The 21,587-nt window shown below is 40.0% G+C and overlaps 1 protein-coding gene across 13 annotated transcripts in view; it reads right to left on the bottom strand.

The window, feature by feature from the left end:
* LOC114877207 (mediator of RNA polymerase II transcription subunit 12-like) overlaps positions 1-21,587 on the bottom strand; it is a 204,883-nt gene that overhangs the window by 87,922 nt on the left and 95,374 nt on the right. Inside the window, exon 1 of one of the 13 annotated variants that reach the window (XM_029189487.2) lies at positions 15,511-15,530. The exons of the other annotated variants lie outside the window; for them this stretch is intronic. The gene's annotated coding sequence lies outside the window, so the exon portion shown is untranslated. Of the gene's footprint in view, positions 1-15,510; positions 15,531-21,587 lie in introns of those variants that run through there. 13 annotated transcript variants of the gene reach the window in all.

Raw genomic sequence — 21,587 nt, 5'->3', positions numbered from 1 at the left:
ACAATTCCCTATTTTTAATAAAAATTCCTAATTCTCATTATTGCGCATCGTGTTCTTCGGTACAATTGAGAAAAGTTAACAAGTACCTCGCACTCCAACTTAATTTCGTGCGAGTGATTAAAACTGTTCAGTTAAGTTACGAGAGTTGTTCGCTGCAGTGCGTTGTAAAGCGTTTTATTTTAACAGACAATGCGGATGCTCGTCGCGCGCTTGTTTCGACTAATCTCTAGCCTCGCAAAATTATACACATCGGGTGACAAAATATTAAAACGCGTTCAATTTTATAATAAAAATGTCACCTAACACAGTTTTCGCTTAACGTAGAAAAATTCGGTTTTCCACGAAGGTGTCTTCTTCCTTCTTATTACCTTCGAAATAAGTTATCACCTTGAACGGGTAAAATGGACAAGAATTGCAACCTGGCCCGGTAATATATAAAGGGCAACGAAGAAAGGTCACGTATTTAATAACGTCATGGATAAGCCATGTATCAAGATTAAAACACATTGATCTTTGACGAAACAACGGGCTGTTTAACGGCTGAAAATAATCGCGTTGCTCGAGTTCTGTTCAGGACTTTCCATCTTGTATTATTTTAAATCGATGCACACGTATATACGTACACAATATTAGCAGTTCCACGCGAGTATTGCATTTGCAACAGCTCTTTACCTTCTTTCTTCAACCCATGACATTTCAGAGCAGCGCTGATGTGAAGCGATATTAGACAGGGTAACTTTCATTGCACTGCTAATCTTATTACGAAATCAACGTATTCGTGCCACGTGAAGTATCAATTATACAGGCTGTCTTATAAATGGCTAACTAAATTTTAATTAGACACAATTTTCTAATCCTTTGATTACTGATATCACGTATTTGCGAGATTAACATTATTTATATTTGCGTTATTAACGAATTAGGTTTATGGTACGCCTACTGATCACTCGTATGATTAATTAAATGAACTATTAGAAAAATAATTCTAATTTGTTACGAAAGGAACAGATACATAAATGTATAAAGAAGAACGAAGGAAATTGTTGGTAAGAACGAAGAAAAGAGAAGATACGAGTGGCCAGGGTAAAGATGGAGTGGGATGAGAAGAGAAACCGGAAGAGGAAGAGGATAGAGGAAGTCGGGAGGAGAAGTAACTTCCTAACAAGGCGGTTAGTTGCGGCTTAGCAACGCTATGAACGCGAAATATTGCTAGCCGTCTGCCTCCTCTTCTTTCTCCCCCGCCGTCTTTCCTAATATCTAACCGACCCGCAAACTTTACCTGTCTGAGTATGTTTCCTGAACATTTAATACGGAAATACTGCACTTCGGCATTTCGATAATTGATTTCCCCTCCGTGTACCATACGAACGAATCCTGATTAATGTTCCCTGTATTTCTCTCCCTTGTTGCTGATAAAATAATAGATTTGTATTTTTTAAATTATTTTAAATTCAATATATTATACTTTTGTTGATTACCTTTTCCTAATTATCGATTTTGCAATTTTTCAAAGATATTATTATTATAAAAGCGTCTCGAAATGGCGAAACGTCGGGTTCGCTGTTAATAGATAAGCAGGTGTTCGATTTTCGAACGTGGTCAACGAGAAAACGGAAGATGTCGTGCACAGATTCAAAGAAAAACCGTCACAGGGAATCGTCGATGCCGGAGGGTGGAAGCAAGGGGTGGAAATATAGGGAGATTGGAATATCTGTCTAGGAAGAAGTCAGAGAGACAGAAAGTAGAAAGGGAGGAGGATAACGATCGAAGAAAGAGCAGACGGAGAGCAAAGAGAGAATAGGTAGAGGACCGAGGGCCATGGTAGAGACACTTTCGTGAGATTGAGCTCGAATTCAATAAGGGATGAATAAAATATAAACCAACCGGCGTTGCGATCCTATGTCGAGCTTCGGGGTGCCTTGTGTAAATAAATAAAAATTGTATCCCAGCTGGAATCGTACATAACTGGACGCGATGCGATTCTTTCCTTTCCCTCTTAAGATTCCTTCCTGATAAACCTAAACAACTGTCTTCTGAAATTTACTTCCAAACAAATTTTATCTAATGAAATTTTATCTTTTCTAATTTTTATATTACATATATCCATTTCGTGACACGGGTGACCTACTTTTGAAATGATTGAATTAAAATTGGGTCTCTCTTCGTGGTTCGCCGTCAAAGGGTTAAAGGAGGCAGGGTTTATACTAAATATCCTGTATATATCTGATAATATTTTTCGTTCCTTTGGAAGATAGGACAGCGTTGAAAAATGCAATTTACTGGTCGCGGAAAGAGGCGATGTTTCCGTCTGAATATTTCATCGAATCCCCCGTCTGATCTTTAATTCCTTTATCCTCTCAAGACTGCTTAACTGCCTAGCGAGCCTCGAGCCCCAGACAACGGCGAATTTCCTTCCTCCCTCGTCTATTTACTCTTCCTATGCACCATCCAGTCGTTCTCGCCTTGCAATTTCAGAAGTGTCGAGACAGCACTCGTATCCAGACGCTATTAAATATTGAGATACGCCCGCTCGGCTTCGAAGCTATCGTTCAACAACGACCCCCGACGACCCGAACGTCACGTAAAAGCTGGCTACCCGAAAATCCAGCACGTAAAAGTTGCACCAAGGCTAAACTTGCTCCGCAACTTTGCCACGTTAAAAAGGAAGAAAATGTGTTTCCCAAGTGAAGACAAAGTAGACGCTCGTTGTAAGTAGAATGTCACGTATTTCTGTCTCTAAACCTTCCTAGCAGATGGAGCGAGAGTTCGTGAGCAGCCTCGGGATCGCCGAACATAATTGTCCGACGATGCAACAGAGAACCGTGCTCTTTTTAACTTTCTGTTCTTTTAGAAAGAAGATTATTGTGTTGGACTTTAGAAAGACATTCGCCTCGCGTTTCAGCGTACCATCGGACACCGGTATTATTCGTCCGAAGGTATTTCTATTAGAAGATGTTCACGTTATGAGACACGACAATTAGGCTTCTGTATAATAGAATTCTCTCTAACGACATAGAAGACTAATTTTAGAAACTGGAGAATTTTCTCTGGATACGATATAAAAATTAAGGAAAAATTTAAAAAAAAGTTATGCGCTTGGAAGTCGTTTGTTTCATTGTTGCGCCTCGATTGCATTCGAACCCTCTGTACAACTTGATTCGCGAATGAACCGTCGGGTGGCTCGTTTTACCAGACAGCGAGCAGAGACGTTCCGTTGGATGGGAACGCCAAAAACACGTACAGAGAACGGAGTGGCTCGCAATTAGAGAACAAGAGAATGCTCATCTGAAAGGGAGAGGGTGCGAAGAAGCCGGACGAGACAGAAGGAGAAACAAAGCTGAACGAGGGAAAGAAAGAAACGTCGGTGCATGCTCGGCACAAAGACGAGAGGGAGAGAGAGAAAGATATCTCTGGATGAAGCAAATTCCGAAAGAGATGTGCTTTTAATTATACTAACGCCCGGTGTCCGATTAAATGAACAGAGGAGCCAAACTCACGGAAGCGCAGTGCAAATTTAATTATAGGGCACGGATGGAGGGGAGAGACGAGGAGAGTACGAAGCTGACGTTGGCTGTGCCGTTGCTGCTGTTGCTTGCACGAGAGAGACTGGACGAGGTAGAAATCCAAGTATTTATATGACGGCAGTTTGTTTAGGCCGCTTATTAATGGGAGAGAAGAGGGTCGTTGTAATTAAGGGAACCCGGATTCCATCCGCTAGCACCACCCTTCGAGGATGCGCCTTGCAACATCATTCTTCCACCAACACTTGTTCTTAAGATTCTCTTTTCTTAGAGAATCTATCAGGTCGTTTCAAAATTCTTACACTTCGAAATGACTTAATGTACACTCTGGTACAACTGTACAGATTTCCTTTTGTTGAGAATAAGAATAAAGTGGGAGAGATATTGTTGCAGGAAATATACTGCGATTATAAAATCGAATACCACAGTATTCGCAAAGTGTAACGAGAAAAAAAATATTCCAAGCAATAAAAAAACTAGAATACTAGAACTACCGACGTTCGATGCACAGCTATTTTTAAATTGAAAATAATGTAGAAAATTAAATAGATAAAGGATGAAACAGAATTTAATGTACACAATAAAATGTATGTAATAAAATACCGATACCCTTTCTCGTTTACCTTTCCCTCTACTCTTCGCTCATTTTCGTAACGAAAGACGGGGGAAAATGGAATTCGTTTACCCGCCATCGAATACATTTCTTTCAACGTCGGACGTCAATTAACTGTGCCCGATTGAAAGTGACGTTGAACGAGAACGTCGCGGGAAAGGGGCAGAGCTCGAAAGAAAAACGAGACGAACGCGGTGCTCGCACAGAAATTCGAAACACAGGACAAGTTTACTCCATTTAATTATGCGACTCGAGTGGACAGGTTGATTCGGTCGGCGTCGACATTTTCGCCGGGAAATTCACTCGACCTATTTTACATTTCGCCTGGTTCGATCAAACGAAGGAAATTTATTTGAAGAAATTTTATTTGTAAAAATAAATTTTTCATTTCCAAGTGCTCTTCGTATCGATCGACCTTTCTACTCGAAAAAGTAAAACCGATTCGCGCGAAACAGCTGCCTCTTCGAAACACCATGAATAGAATCATCTGGCAAAGAATTAAATCACCATTAAATCCGCAGGACGGCGGGAAGAGCGACACGAGGCGCGTCTTTAATTCCATAAACGATAAATCCTCGAGCCGAGAGTTAGACCGTGCAATTTCCGGCCGTTTCCGATCTCCCGCTTCGTTACCGTACTCTCTGGAACGTTTTAAAGCCGCCAGCGTAGCTTGGCGACCGAGTAACTACCACTCGAAAATGCGATTCGTTATGCGAGCAATTAGCGGAAGGATGGTAATTAGCCGGCTACGATATCGCGGCTCGTCGATCGTATCGAACTCGAAGGATGCGCCGCGATTTAGCGGAACTGTTTCACGCTGACGATTCGAAACTACCCAACCGAACAATCTCTCCTTTGTTCTTTCGATCAGCCAGCGAACGTGCATCAAGATGTCAGTGGCGTATCTAGAATATTTGTTAAACGAAGACCAGTACCCTGAATTTTACTAAATCAATCACCCATGTTTCACCAAAATGATTAAAATGAACGCTGACGGTGATAGGTAAGCGTGATTGAAAAGAACGCGTATCAGATCCGTTGAAAATGAAATTACCAGACAGTCGTAGATTCAGCGAATTCAGCATGGCAGTCAAAGTGTTAAGGTAGCCAACGAAGCGTGCATCCGTGTGTATACAAGAGCCACTCGTGAACGCGCTCGTTCCCCCTCGCCTCGCGTGTATTTTCCACGGTAAATGTCTGCGGCCGGTGTGCGGCTGCTGCACACGCTCGCGTCATTATTACGTCTTTCGAGATTACCACAATTGCGTTGATAAACGTCCGAGCATGAATTCAAGCCCGGTGACTCCTCCTAAATTGAGGCTTTCCTCTTCGCGGCGAATTCGAGGCGGCTTTTCGGCTTGAATAATGGACGCCTCCTGCGGCCAACTTGGATACGGTTCGACCGCTGTTACGCGACACAAAGAAGATATTAACGATTTTTCTAAATCTAAGGCTCCTGGATCGATCGCCTTTCGTTAGAAGGGGTTAACTCTTCCATCGACGAGGAACGAGTATTTTTCGAAAATGACTGGATCCGTAATCTGGTGGAAAGCGAAGAGAAGCCTAACGCGACCTGGCCTTCCATTGTAAGGTGGTGCTAGGTTTCTCACTTAAAGATAGCCAGCCAAGGCTGTATACGTATAGCGTGTAATATGGTAGGAAGGAGATAAGGACGACATGTATGTCGTCAAGTCAGCCAAGATAAGCCAAAGAACCGGCACGGTTACCGTGGGGTGAACTTCCTCATTTCTCAACCCCTTCCGCACTTATCGTCCGGGTTATGCGCCATTTCCATACACCTAATGGTGCACTGCGAATAGCGAAACAGCATTTCGTTTTAATGGGGAACGATGTACATACCCTCTTACAACAGGGTTTTGGCAAGTTTCTGTCGTCGTTCCTCGTCATTCTCGTCTCTCCTACGCCATACCCCTCCAAAACTTCCTGTTCGTTAAGTACTTTGGCAACACGTCGTTCAGCGTTTTTGCAGTCGCGTCGAATTTTCTCGCGTTACTCTTTAAAAGTTTCCCCGAAACCGCTACTACCAGACGTTCGTCGTTCGGTTGATTAGCGAACGGGATTTTTGTACAAACTTTTCTCTGCGAGTGTTCTCGATTCGTTGACGAAAATAAATATTCTTTCAGCTTTAGATATTCTAAATTTAACATTGTGAACTATAAATTGCAATCTGTTTGAGAATAGCATCGATAAGGCTGTTAATTGAATGGCGGACCATGGAGAGATTAATCAAGGATTAATTAATTATGTTTTCACATCCCTTAATAAAAGCTCTTGTAAAGAGGAGCATTTTTGAAATATTTTTTCATAAATGATACTGTTATCAATTTTCTGTTACACATGTAAATTGCCAGTTTCGAATATTTATCACAGAAAGACTATTATCGGTATATTTCGGAATATCGTTACACCGGACAAAAACGATTTCCCCGGATATTTTTGAAGCGTTATTTAGCTGGAATATCGACGATCGTCGAATATCGACGTTAATGACGTTACGATCCAGTTATTGGCCTCTGATTAACATACTCGACCTATCGATCGCGGTGGATTCATCGAGCAAGCGAAACCACTTAGAACCGCGCGATGTCGATATTCCATGGTCGAGAATTCAATGAAGGGTGTCCTCTGGAATGTGTTTAATTGAAATTATGGCTCGTATATCTTGTCACACTAGTGAAACGAGCTTCCACATTTCTCAAATCATTGAAATCAAGGACAGTGATGAATGAATTCTATCCGTCTATCCTATTTTCAATTACAATCCATCATTAAAATCAGTTTCTATTATTAAAAAAATACCGAAACAACAAATTTTATAAATATTTCATCGAATAAATTTCCTATTTTCATAAAACCTCAAGCTTTAAATTGATACAGCATAAGTGTTATTTTGTAATCAAATTATTTCAGACTATTCGTGTTTCGAAATTTAATATTTCAGCATGAAATTTGCACGATTCGCGATGCAATGATATCAGCCTGACTAGTGTCTATTTAATTAATAATAATAATTTCATCAAAGGGCAACGATACTAATCAATGGATGTAGTTTATATTGTACCTAAGAAGGATGTACTTCAGCATCAAATTTGCATAATTGAAAGATCTCCGAGACAAACAAACATTGGTTAGAGTAAATATCCACGTGTGTCTATGTGAATATGTTTACCGAAACATTCAACTGCTGCAATCCATCAGGAATTAATGTGACCCCGGTTAATTAATCAAAGCAATACCATTGCCAATAATCAGCCGATACGATTACAGCTAATGATTATCGCAAAACGGTGATTAACGATTACAAACTCGCACCCGTAACAGACCCAAATATATATACAAATATATTCCACTACTTTTAACTCTGAAACCAATCGAAATTACATGCTCATTCTCTGAAAGTGATTATTAATTAACCAGTTCAATAGAGAACCTATTACATTATAAATATCTAACGATTCAAATAAAAAGGTGTTAATTAGTTTTACCTAAATGTGATAATTTTCCAATTACAATTGGAATTCTTTTTCCGGGAGAAATAAAAACTATGAAATGGCGGTTCGATCCGGTACAGAATCTATTGCAAAATTCGTAACATGAAAATCGAACTGAAAATGGTGTGCACGTAGCAAATGAATCGGTCGGTTAAACGCTGTAATCACGAATCGGGATCTGTGATCCGCGACACGCATGTAAACGTACGCGATTACCTACGTGAGTTCGCTAGGTACACACGACAAGCGCAAACGAAGACGAAGCGAACGTGACGAATGAGGGAAAGAGAGGGAGAGAGAGGGATGGTAGAATGGGAGAAAAACGAATGGGTGAAGGGAGAGCCACGTGGAATGGGTCAAGTGGCTCGAACGCTGTATAAAGCACGGTAGGGTTAAATTCACATAATCAACGTGGCTAATTGTCACAGTTTAACTGCTACTTTTCTCCGATTCAAATTTCAACCCTATTCTTTCAACATACGCGGCCACGGAAAGATATTCAAATTTAAAGCAGTAATTAACCCTTGAACGACGGACCATGGAGAGAGACACAATTTTAATTCAGTTTGTATTTCATATTATTTTCATTTTACACTGTTCCTCTGAAAATTATTTTTAATTATTATTAAAAATTATACACGTAACTCTCAATTGACCCAAATTCCCCTGTTCAAGGGTTAAAAACGCACCAAATTAATTTGTACGCTTAATAAATTAATCCTTCATCTTACACAAAGGACTAATTGCAAATGAAAGTATGACAAACCTGAATCATATTTGCCACAAAATTACAATTTGCAGAATCCTGAAATTCCAAAAATATTTCTCCCTTTGACACAAATATTAGTTTATCTCTAAAATGAATAAAGATACGCTAGATAAGTTGTACTATATGTTAATAATTGGTTGAAAGGTTAATGCGATTAAATAGAAATTTTCGACAGAATGTACAGGACATTTCCTCCCTGTTTTTAACAGGGCGGAGAGGAAGGCAGAACAAATGTTTCAGCAATTTAATTTCGCGCTTAAGTTACATCGTATTTCCATCAAACGTGAGAGACAGAAACAGCGACTTGCCATTATCATACGATTGTGCAATACCCGTTAAAGCTGAAGCTGCACGATCGGCAGTAATTGGACAAATTATTCGTCATGAACGGTACCGTGCGTGCCACGCATTCATTCATGAAGCTTCTCATCGCGAGCGATTAATTCGAACGAACTGGATCCCTCTGCTTCCTCTCCGGCCCCCTCCATTTGGCCATTCCTTTTCCGACAAACGTTTGCATCGATTTGAAGGGTTCGATAAGGGCCACGGAAACGTCGTTCCAACTTCTACACGACCGAAACCCTCGTTTTCATCTCGGAACTTTTGGCAAACTTTTCGAGTTTAAGAATATCGCGGTTCTCGAAGAAAATAGCTATTTGTATTTCTGCATATTTTCTGTTTATTTCATTGAAATTTTGCCGAATTACAGAAGAAATCGAAATGAATAATTTTTCGACTTGAAAAAGTATGAAAATTAATTGAAACTAAACTATGAGTTCAGCAGAAGACGAATTTCTCCCTTATTTTTCCAGAATTATTAATTTAGTAATCCGGTATAACGGGAAAATTTTAGCCGAAATGAAATTATAGGAAAATCCGTGGGCAGATATTCTTCGAAAATAAAGCTGCTTATGAGAAGGAAATTTCACCGATAATTCACTAATTATTCGGCTTATTTTTTCATGTAGAACCACCCTCTTTTGAAGTACCCTATATAGGAAGCAAGAAAGGGATGGTACGGCCGATAGAGCGATTAGGGGGGAGGGAAATTTGCAGATTACGGTACTTATGGAAATTAAAACCGCTCCCCGACAAATATTGGCACGAAACGACTTACGAAACTTCCAAGTTTAATCTTGAATTTGATTAAACTCGCTGCTGGGAAAAGCGCTGCAATCCGCTGCTCGTTTTTGAAATTAACCAAGACTGCTCGAAAATATTCCATCGATTCGGAGAATTGATCGGATGGTATATTATTTAAATTATTCATTTGATATTATAAATTTCTGATCAGCTATTATAATAGTAATTTCTTTTTTCTCAAATTCTTATCGAAGCGTTAAGGGATGCATTGGAATGCATTCGCAAAATTTTCAAGAAACGAAAGGATTGCCTTCTACTGTACATTCGCCCGTAGCAGTACAGCTGATTAAATTTCACGTGCAGTAAACCACACCTGGCGACCGATTAAAGATTTCCGTAAAAAATGAATTCTCGCGAGAGAGGAGCAAAGAAATTGCCGCTACTTCCTACCAAGAGACGCATGAAATTTATATTCTCATAGTACTCGCTCGTATATTTCCGCTCGCGAATAACTGCATTCGTGTTTTATGATTAAACGCGAATCTAAATTGCTCTTGGAATAAATAATAAAATACCGTTTCGTGATAAATTAGGTTGTTCCGTGTCAAACGGCGCTGCAATTTTCTTTATGGCAAAGAAATTTTCTTTAAGCGAGGAAAGCTTCTCTATCAAGATTTTCATGAAAACTTGGCGAAAAGTAAAATAATTTGCATTTATACCAAGAAAATAAAAAGATATGTTTTGATCAAATATTAGAAAATTTAAAATCGCTGAGTGGTTGGTTCTGGATGTTGAATTTGGATAAAATTACGCGAGAAAATTTGAATTAACCCTCGGACAGCGGACCCTGAAGAGAATCCCAATTTTAATTTGGTTTGGAATACAATTGACCCAGGCTCTACTATTCAAGGGTAGTACTTTCTAGTACTACACTAAATTTTCAAATACTTAATAATTAGAAATTACATTATTTTCTTTCTAAATTACTTTTAATATTAATATCTTTAAAATTAAAATCCTCTATATCACCATTTTACCTACAGAAGCCTGATTTAATCGCGAATGTACAGATATTCAATGATTTCGTATCTCATTGTATTTCTCCAATTCCGTATTATTGTACGTTGTAATGATTCTCAAAGAATGCTTCTTGATACGCAAATGGCGAAAAGAGACGGTCGGAGGAGCGATAATTGAACAGTCTCCTGGCTGTTGTACCGCGTGCAATTTGCTTGAGAAATGTGGGTGTGAAATTACCTAGCGAGAGATACACAAAGGGAGAATTAACGAAATTTCATTTGCTCAAACTCGCACGATACAAGGCAACGGTGTTGTTCGAGTCGATGAAGCCAGCCCATGCAGCCAGCCCGGTCTGACTTCTATTTGCCGTTCAAGGCAGTTATTACGGTGTTATTTCACCCCCGTAGCCACGAGAATGGTATTAAATTCTCATATTGCCACCAGCCCATGGAACTCGCTAGTTACTGTAATTTTTATTGATGGACCAATAGGGTTTAACGCTGGAAAAAATGGATATTTTCAAGTATGAATTATGTACAAAATTGCCGGAGTTACAAACCCACCAACTTCAATGGGATACTGTTCAGCTGTTGGAAAACTAACGTTACACTAGAATTATTTCAAATAAATTCCATTTTATTAGAAACTTTCAACCCCTATTCAGATCTATAATTTCAAAGCACATTTGCTTTGAAAATGTTTGACTCTGGAGACCTTTCTTAACGATAAAGTTGCAATAAAACGATAAGTGCAGGTGATTGTGTACAATGAAATTAGGTTACTACGAGGCTGGTCATTTGGGTTCCGAAAGGATTAAAGGGAGCCAAGGGTCACGAAACACGAATTTCACAGGGCGAGCAACAGTTTCATAAGTGTTCGGTGTCGCTTTTTTCCCTCCCCCTGCAGGAGAACGGTGTGTTAATAATCCGTGAGCGCGACACAGTAGCTGAAATTATCCGAAATTTCAGCGCAATTGGGAGCGGAAGCGGCGAATGAAGGGCGTGTACAATGAAACGAGGAGGAGAGAGAGAGAGAGAGAGGAGGGGAAGAGAGGATAATTTCGGTTCTCGCACGACAAAACATCGTGGTGGACCCTTTACGTAATTGGCGTCACATTGTTGTTTATGGTATCACAACGAACCCGGTGGCCGGCATTATACACACCTACACAGGTACACATCTCTCTGCCAACAAAAGTGGCGATTTACACGCGAGCGATTCGGTTGATATAAGGGAAACTCGGCGAAATTCTACCACAATACCCGTTCGCTAATTCCCTCTCAGAAACTCCTCGCGTTCTCTCCGCTAGATAGCTAATGAATAAATGAACGTATGCTATCGAAAAACCCGAATCAGGAAATTATCGAGCACTGTATTCAGTATAATTTTAACCGATGTAAGGAAAAGAATTAGAGATGGAAATTTTTCGTGCGATCTCGGTACGCAAAGGGACAGGATGAAGAGCGAGATGGCGATGAACGGATGACGAGGTGGTCCGAGAAGCGAGAGGGCAGCGTTATCGAGAGTACCCGGTATTGGCAGACCGTTTCCCAGCAAATAATTGGAAATGCAAACGGAACGAGCCTCCCAGTGATAGTTCGATAATTGAGTCTCTTATCAGTGTTTGAATCCCATCTCTCTTGCCCCTTTCTCTTCATCTTCGCCCGTCTTCTCTGCTCTCTCGATTCCCGATTCTTTGTTACTCCATGCATATGAATCTCCGCGTTTATTTTTTTTTTTCTCGGTCTTCTTCTCGTTCTTTCGCTCCTATTTCTCTGTCCCGCTTTCCTGATTTAGCATTCGTTTGGCTGGCAACTCGTCAGAAAACAACCGGGTTATGAGACCCAATCGACGACGAACGTGTTGCTTGACAGCTAAATTTATGCTTCTTTTAAATCAATGCAGAAACTCACCATCGAATGTAATTTTATTGATTAATAATTTGGAGGAAATGTAAATAACTGGATAATTTCTCTCGAAAATATTTTCAGTGATTTGAAATTGAAAAACGGGGATTTTCTGTTAACCCTTTAACAGCGGACCATGGAGAGAACCTCTTTCAATATATGAAATTCTTTTGTTTAAAAGTTATATGTCGAACTTTAATTGTTAATATTCTTGCGTGGATTTTGTAAATATGGATCGAGATTGACCCAGGCTCTGCTGTTCAAGGATTACAGACAAGTAATAGGGAATAAATTAGGAGTGCAGTTGCGAGTGATACAGATTCATTGCGTAAGTTCCAAGGAAATCTCTCTGGGTTATTTCACGGTAGATTTTGGAACGCTGACAAACGGTTCTACGGATCAGACGAACAAGATATTTTCGATGCGTGACGTTCGATGCAGAATATTCGAATAATCGTCGACAGTTCGCGCAAAGACGATTTTCTTTGAAGTGAAAACCGGCCCACTTGAAACTCTCTGACACGCATCATTTACCATCTGTACCGTTAAACATGCCACGTTATTTTCAAAATGATGTTGAGCAGAAAATTATTTGAAAAAAATAATATTTCAACCAAAATCAGACGAAATTGGATTAAATTTGGAACGAGAAAATGAAAATGAAAATGAAATGATCCATGTTCGAGCTGCGTTACTTAACACTGAATATTCTTCAAAAGTATATTTTATTTTCATTCAGCTTTCTATAAATGCTCGGTGAACACGTGGACCAGGAGTCGTCATCGTTGCGTTCCGGCACAGGGTTACGGGACATTAATCATGGGGAGTGACGCGAAGTGACATCAAACGCGAATTTACAGCGACGAGCTCTTCGATTTCATGGGGGACGAACGCGAAATTTGTCAACCGATCCTTCCTGTCTCCGCTCGACAGGAAATTCGTTATTGCGTATTAAATCTGAGCGCGTGAATTCATTTTTATGGGATCCTTTTACCAAGATTCCGATTCGACCGCGTAAATCATTTTGCGGGACCATTGTGGCTACTTATGCTGAAAAATTAAATGAAGCGAACTGCATATCAGAAAATTTGCTAACTGACCCTTCCTTTTCATTATCATCCCCTTATAAAATTTTTAGAAAAATGAAAAACAATTTTTTTATCGACTCTTTGCAATAAAATGCAGATCAGTAAACTCAGCTGCTGACACGCAATCTTTGTTGAATTACAAGTTGTACGATTTGTAACTGATAGAAGCGGAAGAAAAGGATGAACGCGAAGGAGAAAAGATAGGAAGAGGGTGGATGGTAATAAGAGAGCGACTAATCTCAGCTAAGAAGAGTAAATAATCAAGCGGAGTGAATGACTGGCAATTTAATCAGACGTTGGCCAAGATTTTGAATTAAATGGACGGAGATGCCCATTTAATCTGGATAGCAAATTCAGCCTCCAACGACTGTTAATTTGAGAGAGAAACCTCCTTTCAATCTTGATACTCCTTCGATACTATAACTAGTTTACTAAAATTTTTGTCTGTTCGAAGAGTACACGTTTGATTAAGATTTATAAACGATAGTCGCCAGATTATCTGGAACACAGTGGACAAACGGAAGATCGTAAGTTCGTAAACAATCGAGGTTCGTTACCAGAACTCCATCGCTGTTCCTTAATGAGCGTTTTCAGCGCGCTGCTTAAAGAAGTATTTGCACAAAACTGCGCAGCTAATCGGAGCCTAATTAAATAAGGAAGGGACGAGCTGTGCCGGTAAGAATGAAAAACAAACGAGCAGCTAGGTAAATAGCCGTTAACGAAGCGTTTGTTTGGGGCCAGAATTACAGGGGAATCGATTTGTTCTATTTTCGAGCGATTAAAACTACAGTTTCATTCATTTTTCGAATGCCAAATCGTTTCAAACAGCTGAAATACCCAAAATAATGAAATTCAAATAAAATTTGACGATTCTCCAAAAATTATCATAGAAAATGGTATTTTTAAAACCCTAATATCTTTCCCTAGGACTACACCAAACCGTACATTATTAATTAACTAACGATACGTGTCTTTCTGTTCGAAAAGCGAGACGAACGAGCCATGGGAAGCGTGAATTGGTCTTATGCCCCTCGATTTCTGCCTACGATAACCGGTCATTGACTTCCTGTTCCACGTGCAAGGGAACAGAAAGGGCAGCAAAGTGCTGGCCGGCTGAGAATTCGGTGCCCAATTTAAGGAGGTTCGTTTTTAAGGGTCTCGAAGGGATGGCTGGCCGATAGAACGAGATAACTTGAATTGTGAGCGCCAGCCACGGTATTCTTCTCACGACCTTTTTGCAAAATCCTGTGCTCATTATCTCTCTACCTCGGAGCGTCGTTTCCATTTTTCCCTTTTTATTTTTACACCGAAAATTTGCAATACGTTTGCAGAAAATTTGCAGACTATCGGTTGCCGATTACTTTGAAAATCAATTATATTTTTTAATTAAAAAAATGAAATAGATAAATACTGCTTTTCTTATCTAAAAGGATAAATGGAATTTGAACCGCGTTTTCCAGCAATCCTATCCATCAAATACAACTTTCTCTCTACAAAATGTAATGATTCATCGAAGAAAGTAATTGGCCGGCTCGCCTCGGGCCACGGTTGTTCGTTGATAGAAGAAGCAAAAGCTTGATGGAACATTGAAAGTCAGGGCGCGGGATCGCGTGAAAAACGATCCTCCTGTATCGCCAGGTGACTCGGCAGTCCCAGCACGCTCTGTTCTCTGTTCGCTCGAGAAATCACGAAGGCCACGGTAGTAGGAAGCAAACAAAGAAAAGAAAAATAAGTTTATCGCGTATACCTGGCCGCTACGGGGAAAATATAATTCGTCTCGACACGGGATAACCGTACACGTCCGACTGGACGCGGCTTGCAAGTCAGGGATAGAAAGTTTACCCCGAGTCCTGTCCAATTTGAAAACGGACGAAATTAAGTTATGACCGTCGGAACATCGAGGAAATCAAAAGACAAGGAAGCAATGTTATTAGTTACTTCGTGCTGGTACAGACACCTGTCTCATACTTCTTAATAAAAGAAATTGAATGACTCACCAATTAGTGGACATAAAATAATTTGAAACACCTTCAGAATTTTACCATGATAGCAGGAGACTCACCTGAAACAGAAAAAGAAATTGCAATTTAAATAAAACATAGAATTATTATTAGATCGTTTTAAAAATTTTCTCTAAAATTCAAAGAGAAGGCGTTAATGGCTAAGAATTTAAATGACCAAAGAGGATTTATTCTTGTCGTCTCGATAAACAAGAAACTATGCTTCCGGTACCAGCGAACCACAACTTTAAACCCGTATATCCTGCGCAACGTTTTGATCGAAGCTAGTGATCGCCAACTTCTCAACCGCTTTAACGATTATTCGGGAGAGAAAGAGAGAAACGCCGGAGTCGTTGTGATTACCCGCATGGGGTATATGGGAACTGCAAGAAAACACAATATTGTCCCGGGGCTATACGTGAGTGCTTCTATATAGCCTTAATGGATGGACCGATATCCTCGGCTCACCCTAACTACACACTTTCGCCGATAAATCTGGAAAAAGTTTGGAAATCTCATTTATATTTTCAATCACTACGATCATTAGAAGAATTCTGACGAATCGTTCGTTTTCTTCGGATATTATTCTAACATGTTTCCGAAGAAATAAATCATCTTAACTTTCGGATGACGGACCATGGAGAGAGGCTCAATTTAAACAATTAAACAGTCTAACTTTGTCTCTAATAATCCTTCCATAAAACCGTAAATAATGAAGGTATCTAGGTGTTACCATTTAAATACCCAGACTGCATTGCGAAATACACCTTCCATCCTTATTTACCGCCGTTAATATGTACGAATGGGATGAAGAATGGCAGCAGTGCGAATGATGATAGAGAAATTGCTGTGGAGAAGGCAGACGGATGAACAAACAGAGAGAGCAGGCTTACTGACGAGGCTGGGTGTGATCATCGTATTGTTCGATACCTCAATTTTCCGTACTGTCTCATCTACCCTGCAGTCTAATTACCCTCGAGGCTTACCGCGCGGTTTTAACATCGCTGTACGAGCATGTACGAGCGATATGGAAGAGAGAAATTGGGGGACCGTGCGTATAGGGTGAGAGGGAACGAGAATACGATGAGATAAGGTCAGACGCGAGTGGCAGATTTCACGAGAAATTTATGGCGTTTCATTATGGGGCATAATTATCGTCAGATCACCGAATCGTTGAATGCTTTATGTGCACGCAGACTTAAAATATTATTTCAAATGTAACATTTAAAATGAGACTATTATTTCGATTATTTAATCACGATTCGAAGGATAGAAAATATTTGTTATAATAATAATGATGGTTTCGATGGATACAGAATTCAAGGAACGCTATTGGGAATTGAATAAACGTGTTTTTTCGAAAATCTTCCGAGTTATCGCGAACGTGACAACGTGCGAAATAAGTGAACAGCTCTCGAGGGCTGAGAGGTAGAAAGGGCGCGGCGCAAAGTAGGCATCGAGGGGAGTGAATTTTGTTTACGAAACGCTCCGAGTAAAAAGGACAAAGGGAAGAGAATGTTAGAGAAAAGTAACCAGCAGGAGAAAACCACTCCAAGTACAATGTTTCCCTCTGTTGCGGCGGAATTTGCCTTCGAAAATATCGTTTAGATCGGCTGGGGGTTGCTGGCAACGGGGTGGCCCAAGGAAACGAGGAGATGGCGGATGGAGAACGACACGCTTCCACCGATTCTACAAATACACTGTCTTTCAAAAGTAGATTATCCAAACGAATAGACAGAAACAAATATTGTACCATTATAATATTAAACAATAAATAAATAAATTCCCGTAGTACTTGATTTTTTAATTTACTACCCTCTGTCGTGATTTAAAAATTTTTTATTCGATCACCTAATGATTGATTTCTGAATAAAGGAAAAATAATTTATCAAAAATTTGAAGTACCCGAGGAGTTTTCAAAGAAGCAATACTTTATCATGATAACGGATGAATGATTGTCAGTTAGCAGATACAACAATGAACAAATACTTTTGAGAGGCATTGTATAGAGAAACGAAGGAGTAGAGCCGAGTGAAAGTGAGCAGGAGAGGGTGAAAGGGGAACGGTAACCCGCGGGTCAGGTAACCCTGGATTGCCCATTTCCAGTTTACTGCTAATTCATTCAAATTGTATTTGTTCCCAAATATACATTCTATTCTCCGGCTTTCCTCCTTCCATTCGTTCCTACATTGAACTGAACTCGTGTACGTGTACTGGAACGGAATGTACACACGTACGCTAACCGGGAATACACGAAAATCGCGTATATCCGCTTCGAACACGCGAATTATTCGAAACACAGAGACGAGGAGGAATCCTATTTTCGTTCCAACATTTTCTTCTATCGCCTCTTTTTCTTAGAAAATTTCTTTCAAGTACAGAAGATGGCACTGATCATCGATAACACAAACTGCATTGAATTAGATAAGATTGGTAATTTATTAATCCTAAGTCATTTATGCCCAAAGCAAATTGCAATTTTCTCAATTAATTCTTCAATATTAAAGTAAAATCCTCAATAAGTATCCCAGAATTTTTCCAGATTTTTTGAAAGCCAAGAACAGGAGAAAAAGTCAGTACTAATTAGGCTAATAATAAGGGCTAATTGAAAAATATATTTTTCTTATCTAAAAAAAATTCCAACAGATTATTTATTACGGTGATCACGCGGTATTTACCTCTTTCTTGCGAAACAACGAAAGGGAAAATTTCTCAAGCACGGACGAAATTGCTGGAACAACGGAAGTTCGCGTTCCAGGATCGATCAGATTTTAGTCGCGCCCTCCCCGAAAAGGGCGACACGCTCTCACCCGGTTATTAATTCCGGCGACTCTCTTACGTCACGTATCGATTACGTACACGGAAAGTCTCTCTCGGCTGGTACGATGATAACCCAAGGAAAGTGGATAATGCAGAGATTGAGTTCGACCTGACTTACGTTCGCAGGAACTATTTGAAAACTACTTCGAACTGTCGGATTAGCTGAAAGTATGTGGCGGTGAGGATTTTTATCCAACAGAGAGGTGCATTATTCATGGGGTAAGCAGCAGCAGCGTGAATTTTTTTCCCCTCGGGACTAATGCAAAGACGCTGCTTTCCATTTCCTATCAGATTAACGAAAAAAAAAAAAATAAAACACTGTCAACCGATGAAAACGTCTAAGATTTTCATTCTTCAAAATTATATTCCCTTCTTAAAATAGCTTTCAGTTATATTTGAACGTTCATACTTTATTATTAAACGAGTTTAATTCTCTGATGGCGCGCGGACCATGGAGAGAGGCTCCCAGACTCCGCGGTTCAATGATTAACTTTGATCTTCAGTTAAATTAATTAAATAATTTAACTAAATTAATAAAAGTAGCCCTTTTATGTTATCGAATGATTGCAGAAATCCTCCATTTAATATGTCGCAATCTAATTACTCAGAGTTTCAAGTTCAAAGTAGAAACACGGTAGCAAAGTGTAACTAGTCGGTAGAGAATAATTCAAAGGAAGTTTAAGTACGAAGATACAAGCATAAATACAGTATCAGTGGGTACTGGACTAACTTCCAGCTTAACCTGCTAATAGACTCGTCCATATTATAAGATATGCGAAATTTCAATTATGTATGTGCGAATGAGTAAGTATGTTTGAGTTTAGTTCTGAATCAGCATACAAGTGGGACTGCCGAGTTATCTGGGTAAAGAGTTGGCGGACTAACTGTACAAAGTTAAGGATTATTCAGAGTAGTAGAATGTACAGAATGTTTCAAAGCATCTATTTTAATGAAAATAAATTCTAATCTCAATTTACAACCAAATTCACTGTACGACATTGAAATTTAGAACTTGATTTTCCATCTGAAAACGAAGCAATAAAATTTACAAGGAATATCGAGGGATCTCATCAACGTTTCAAGAAACGTTCAGAAGCATCCGTGTACCATGTGTTCGAGAATGCTTCCTCCGTATTATTGGAATATAACGCAGAATAAAAAGGAAACGGCTCTAAAACGAAGCGATTCCTTTATTCGCGTATCCGAAAGGGGATACGAGAAAAGGGGGATGGCGAATCGGGAAATAGAAAAATTCGTGATTCCCAAGTGTTCCTTATCGGCATGGTCGATCGATGGAAAGTCATCGTGATTCGGTTAGCATAACAATACTCTTCTCGACACAATTCTCTGCCCTGAGTGGACGGCGTCGAATCAATCAAAGGCACGTTCGACGTCGCCAGAGAATCGAGCCACGAAACCACCTGACAATCCATATTTCATTCTACCACGTGCTTCTCCTGGGGTGCAACCAGCCTAGGTGTAACCCAGTAGATGTACTGGATTAGGTATACCCTTAGGTAGATAGAAGAATATTCTACCATTCTTAAATCTCGGGAGAATCTTAAGGATTTGGACTTTCTCCGTGGTCCGCCATCCGAAAATTAATATTAAACGATCCTCAAAATCTAAATAATAATGATGCAGACATAAAAAAAGCGTTAAGGAAGCGATAATCAAATGAAAAGAGCATCGAAGCATATTTCTCTCCCTTTGATGTCAGGGAAAATATTTCGAGAGAGCAAGAAAACGACGGTAAATCCAAGACTGTTCCCGTGTTTCCCGATATTTCACGGCAGGCCGAGTTCCAGCGATTTCCACGAGCAAAGTTCCATGCGGGAAGTTAAGCGCCACGGCGTCCTTCAATTTCGGTTTTCACATAATTTATCCTGGCCACCGGTTCCGGCAACTTCCATCGGCCAAAGTTTTCCCCTCGTTGAAATTAGTAGGTGTCCCGGCTCCACCCTCTCGCTCCCTCTTTGTTCTCAGACATCCGTCTGTTGACATTCTCTCGGAGGAAGACAACGTTTTACACGGCCGTTCTGTATCCGTGTCACGAAGCGACCACGATGCCCAAAGAAAGTGGTAAACTCGTTGATCTTGCCTCTTTTCGGGGATTAACGTTCCACTCGAGGCGAACGCGATTAAACCAGGAACATTTTTCCTCGAGTTTCTTCGAAATTGATCAACTTCGATTACGATGATGAAAATAATTTGTGTTTTTTTTTCGACAATCTCACTTTTGGTCAACCGATAAAATCATTTAGGTATAATAAAATAAAGGAGAACTCATTAAAATCAGAGTCGATCGGGTCGAGATGGAAGCGATCCACGCGATGATAGAAATAATCGAAAATTCCGTGGAATATCGGGGATGCCAGATGTACCGAAGGCATCAATAAAATATTTACTCGTCGTGGAATTTCATTAGGCAAATTCCGTGGACGACTATCTACGGCGAAAGAATCGTGAAATAATTTACACTGGATCCTTGCTACGAGACAATAATGCCGGGCTAGAATTGAGTCGACACGGATGCTGTTGGAATATGCGAACGAGCCAACGGGTAGAGTGCATCGCTCAATAATTCACGAGCAATAGTAGATCTTCGAGACGAGAGTTCTCGCCTTCCCTTCTATTCTCTGTTTCCACTTTCCTCAAAGCCTCTCGACTTTCTTGTCAGTCGCGTGCCAACGATTTTTGATACGTTCTCTGCCGACTATGGATTCCTACAGGATGAAACAAAGGATCGTTTCAGAAAGACCGCTGTTCCTTAACCCTTTCATGCCCAACCACGACTGTACGTCTCATTTAACCCTTTCATCGTTGAAACGGTTCACGGAAGTCGCATTAAAATCAGGAAATTTCAATTCAACGAAGGACATTATTCGGTAAATCATTTCAAGATTTTCGTTGGCTGCTTTGTTTAATTTAAAAGTATCGCATTATTCTCGTAAAAGTTCATTTAAAGTTTCGATCGCGTAGATCGATTGGTCGACTTTCGTTTATTTCATGTCGCGAGCAAGTTTAACCGGGAAAATCTATTCCTATACGTGGCGCACATAAATAAGAAAGTTGCGAAAGTTAAAAACTTGAAAGCGGCGAATGTTGGAGGAGTAAGAGCAAGCCGGATTTATCACCTCGACGTCTCGCAAGGTGTGCGAACCTTCGTTTTCCACCCCTCGATTTTTGTTTATCGCGCCCCGTCAGACGGACTGACGTTCGGCTTTGAATTACGCGAGAATTTACAAAACCAA

This window comes from Osmia bicornis, chromosome 8 (assembly GCF_907164935.1).
Source record: "Osmia bicornis bicornis chromosome 8, iOsmBic2.1, whole genome shotgun sequence".
In the NCBI taxonomy this organism is placed as follows: domain Eukaryota; kingdom Metazoa; phylum Arthropoda; class Insecta; order Hymenoptera; family Megachilidae; genus Osmia; species Osmia bicornis.
The sequence above is the reverse complement of the archived record's forward strand: the minus strand, read 5'-3'. Positions and strand labels throughout refer to the sequence as shown.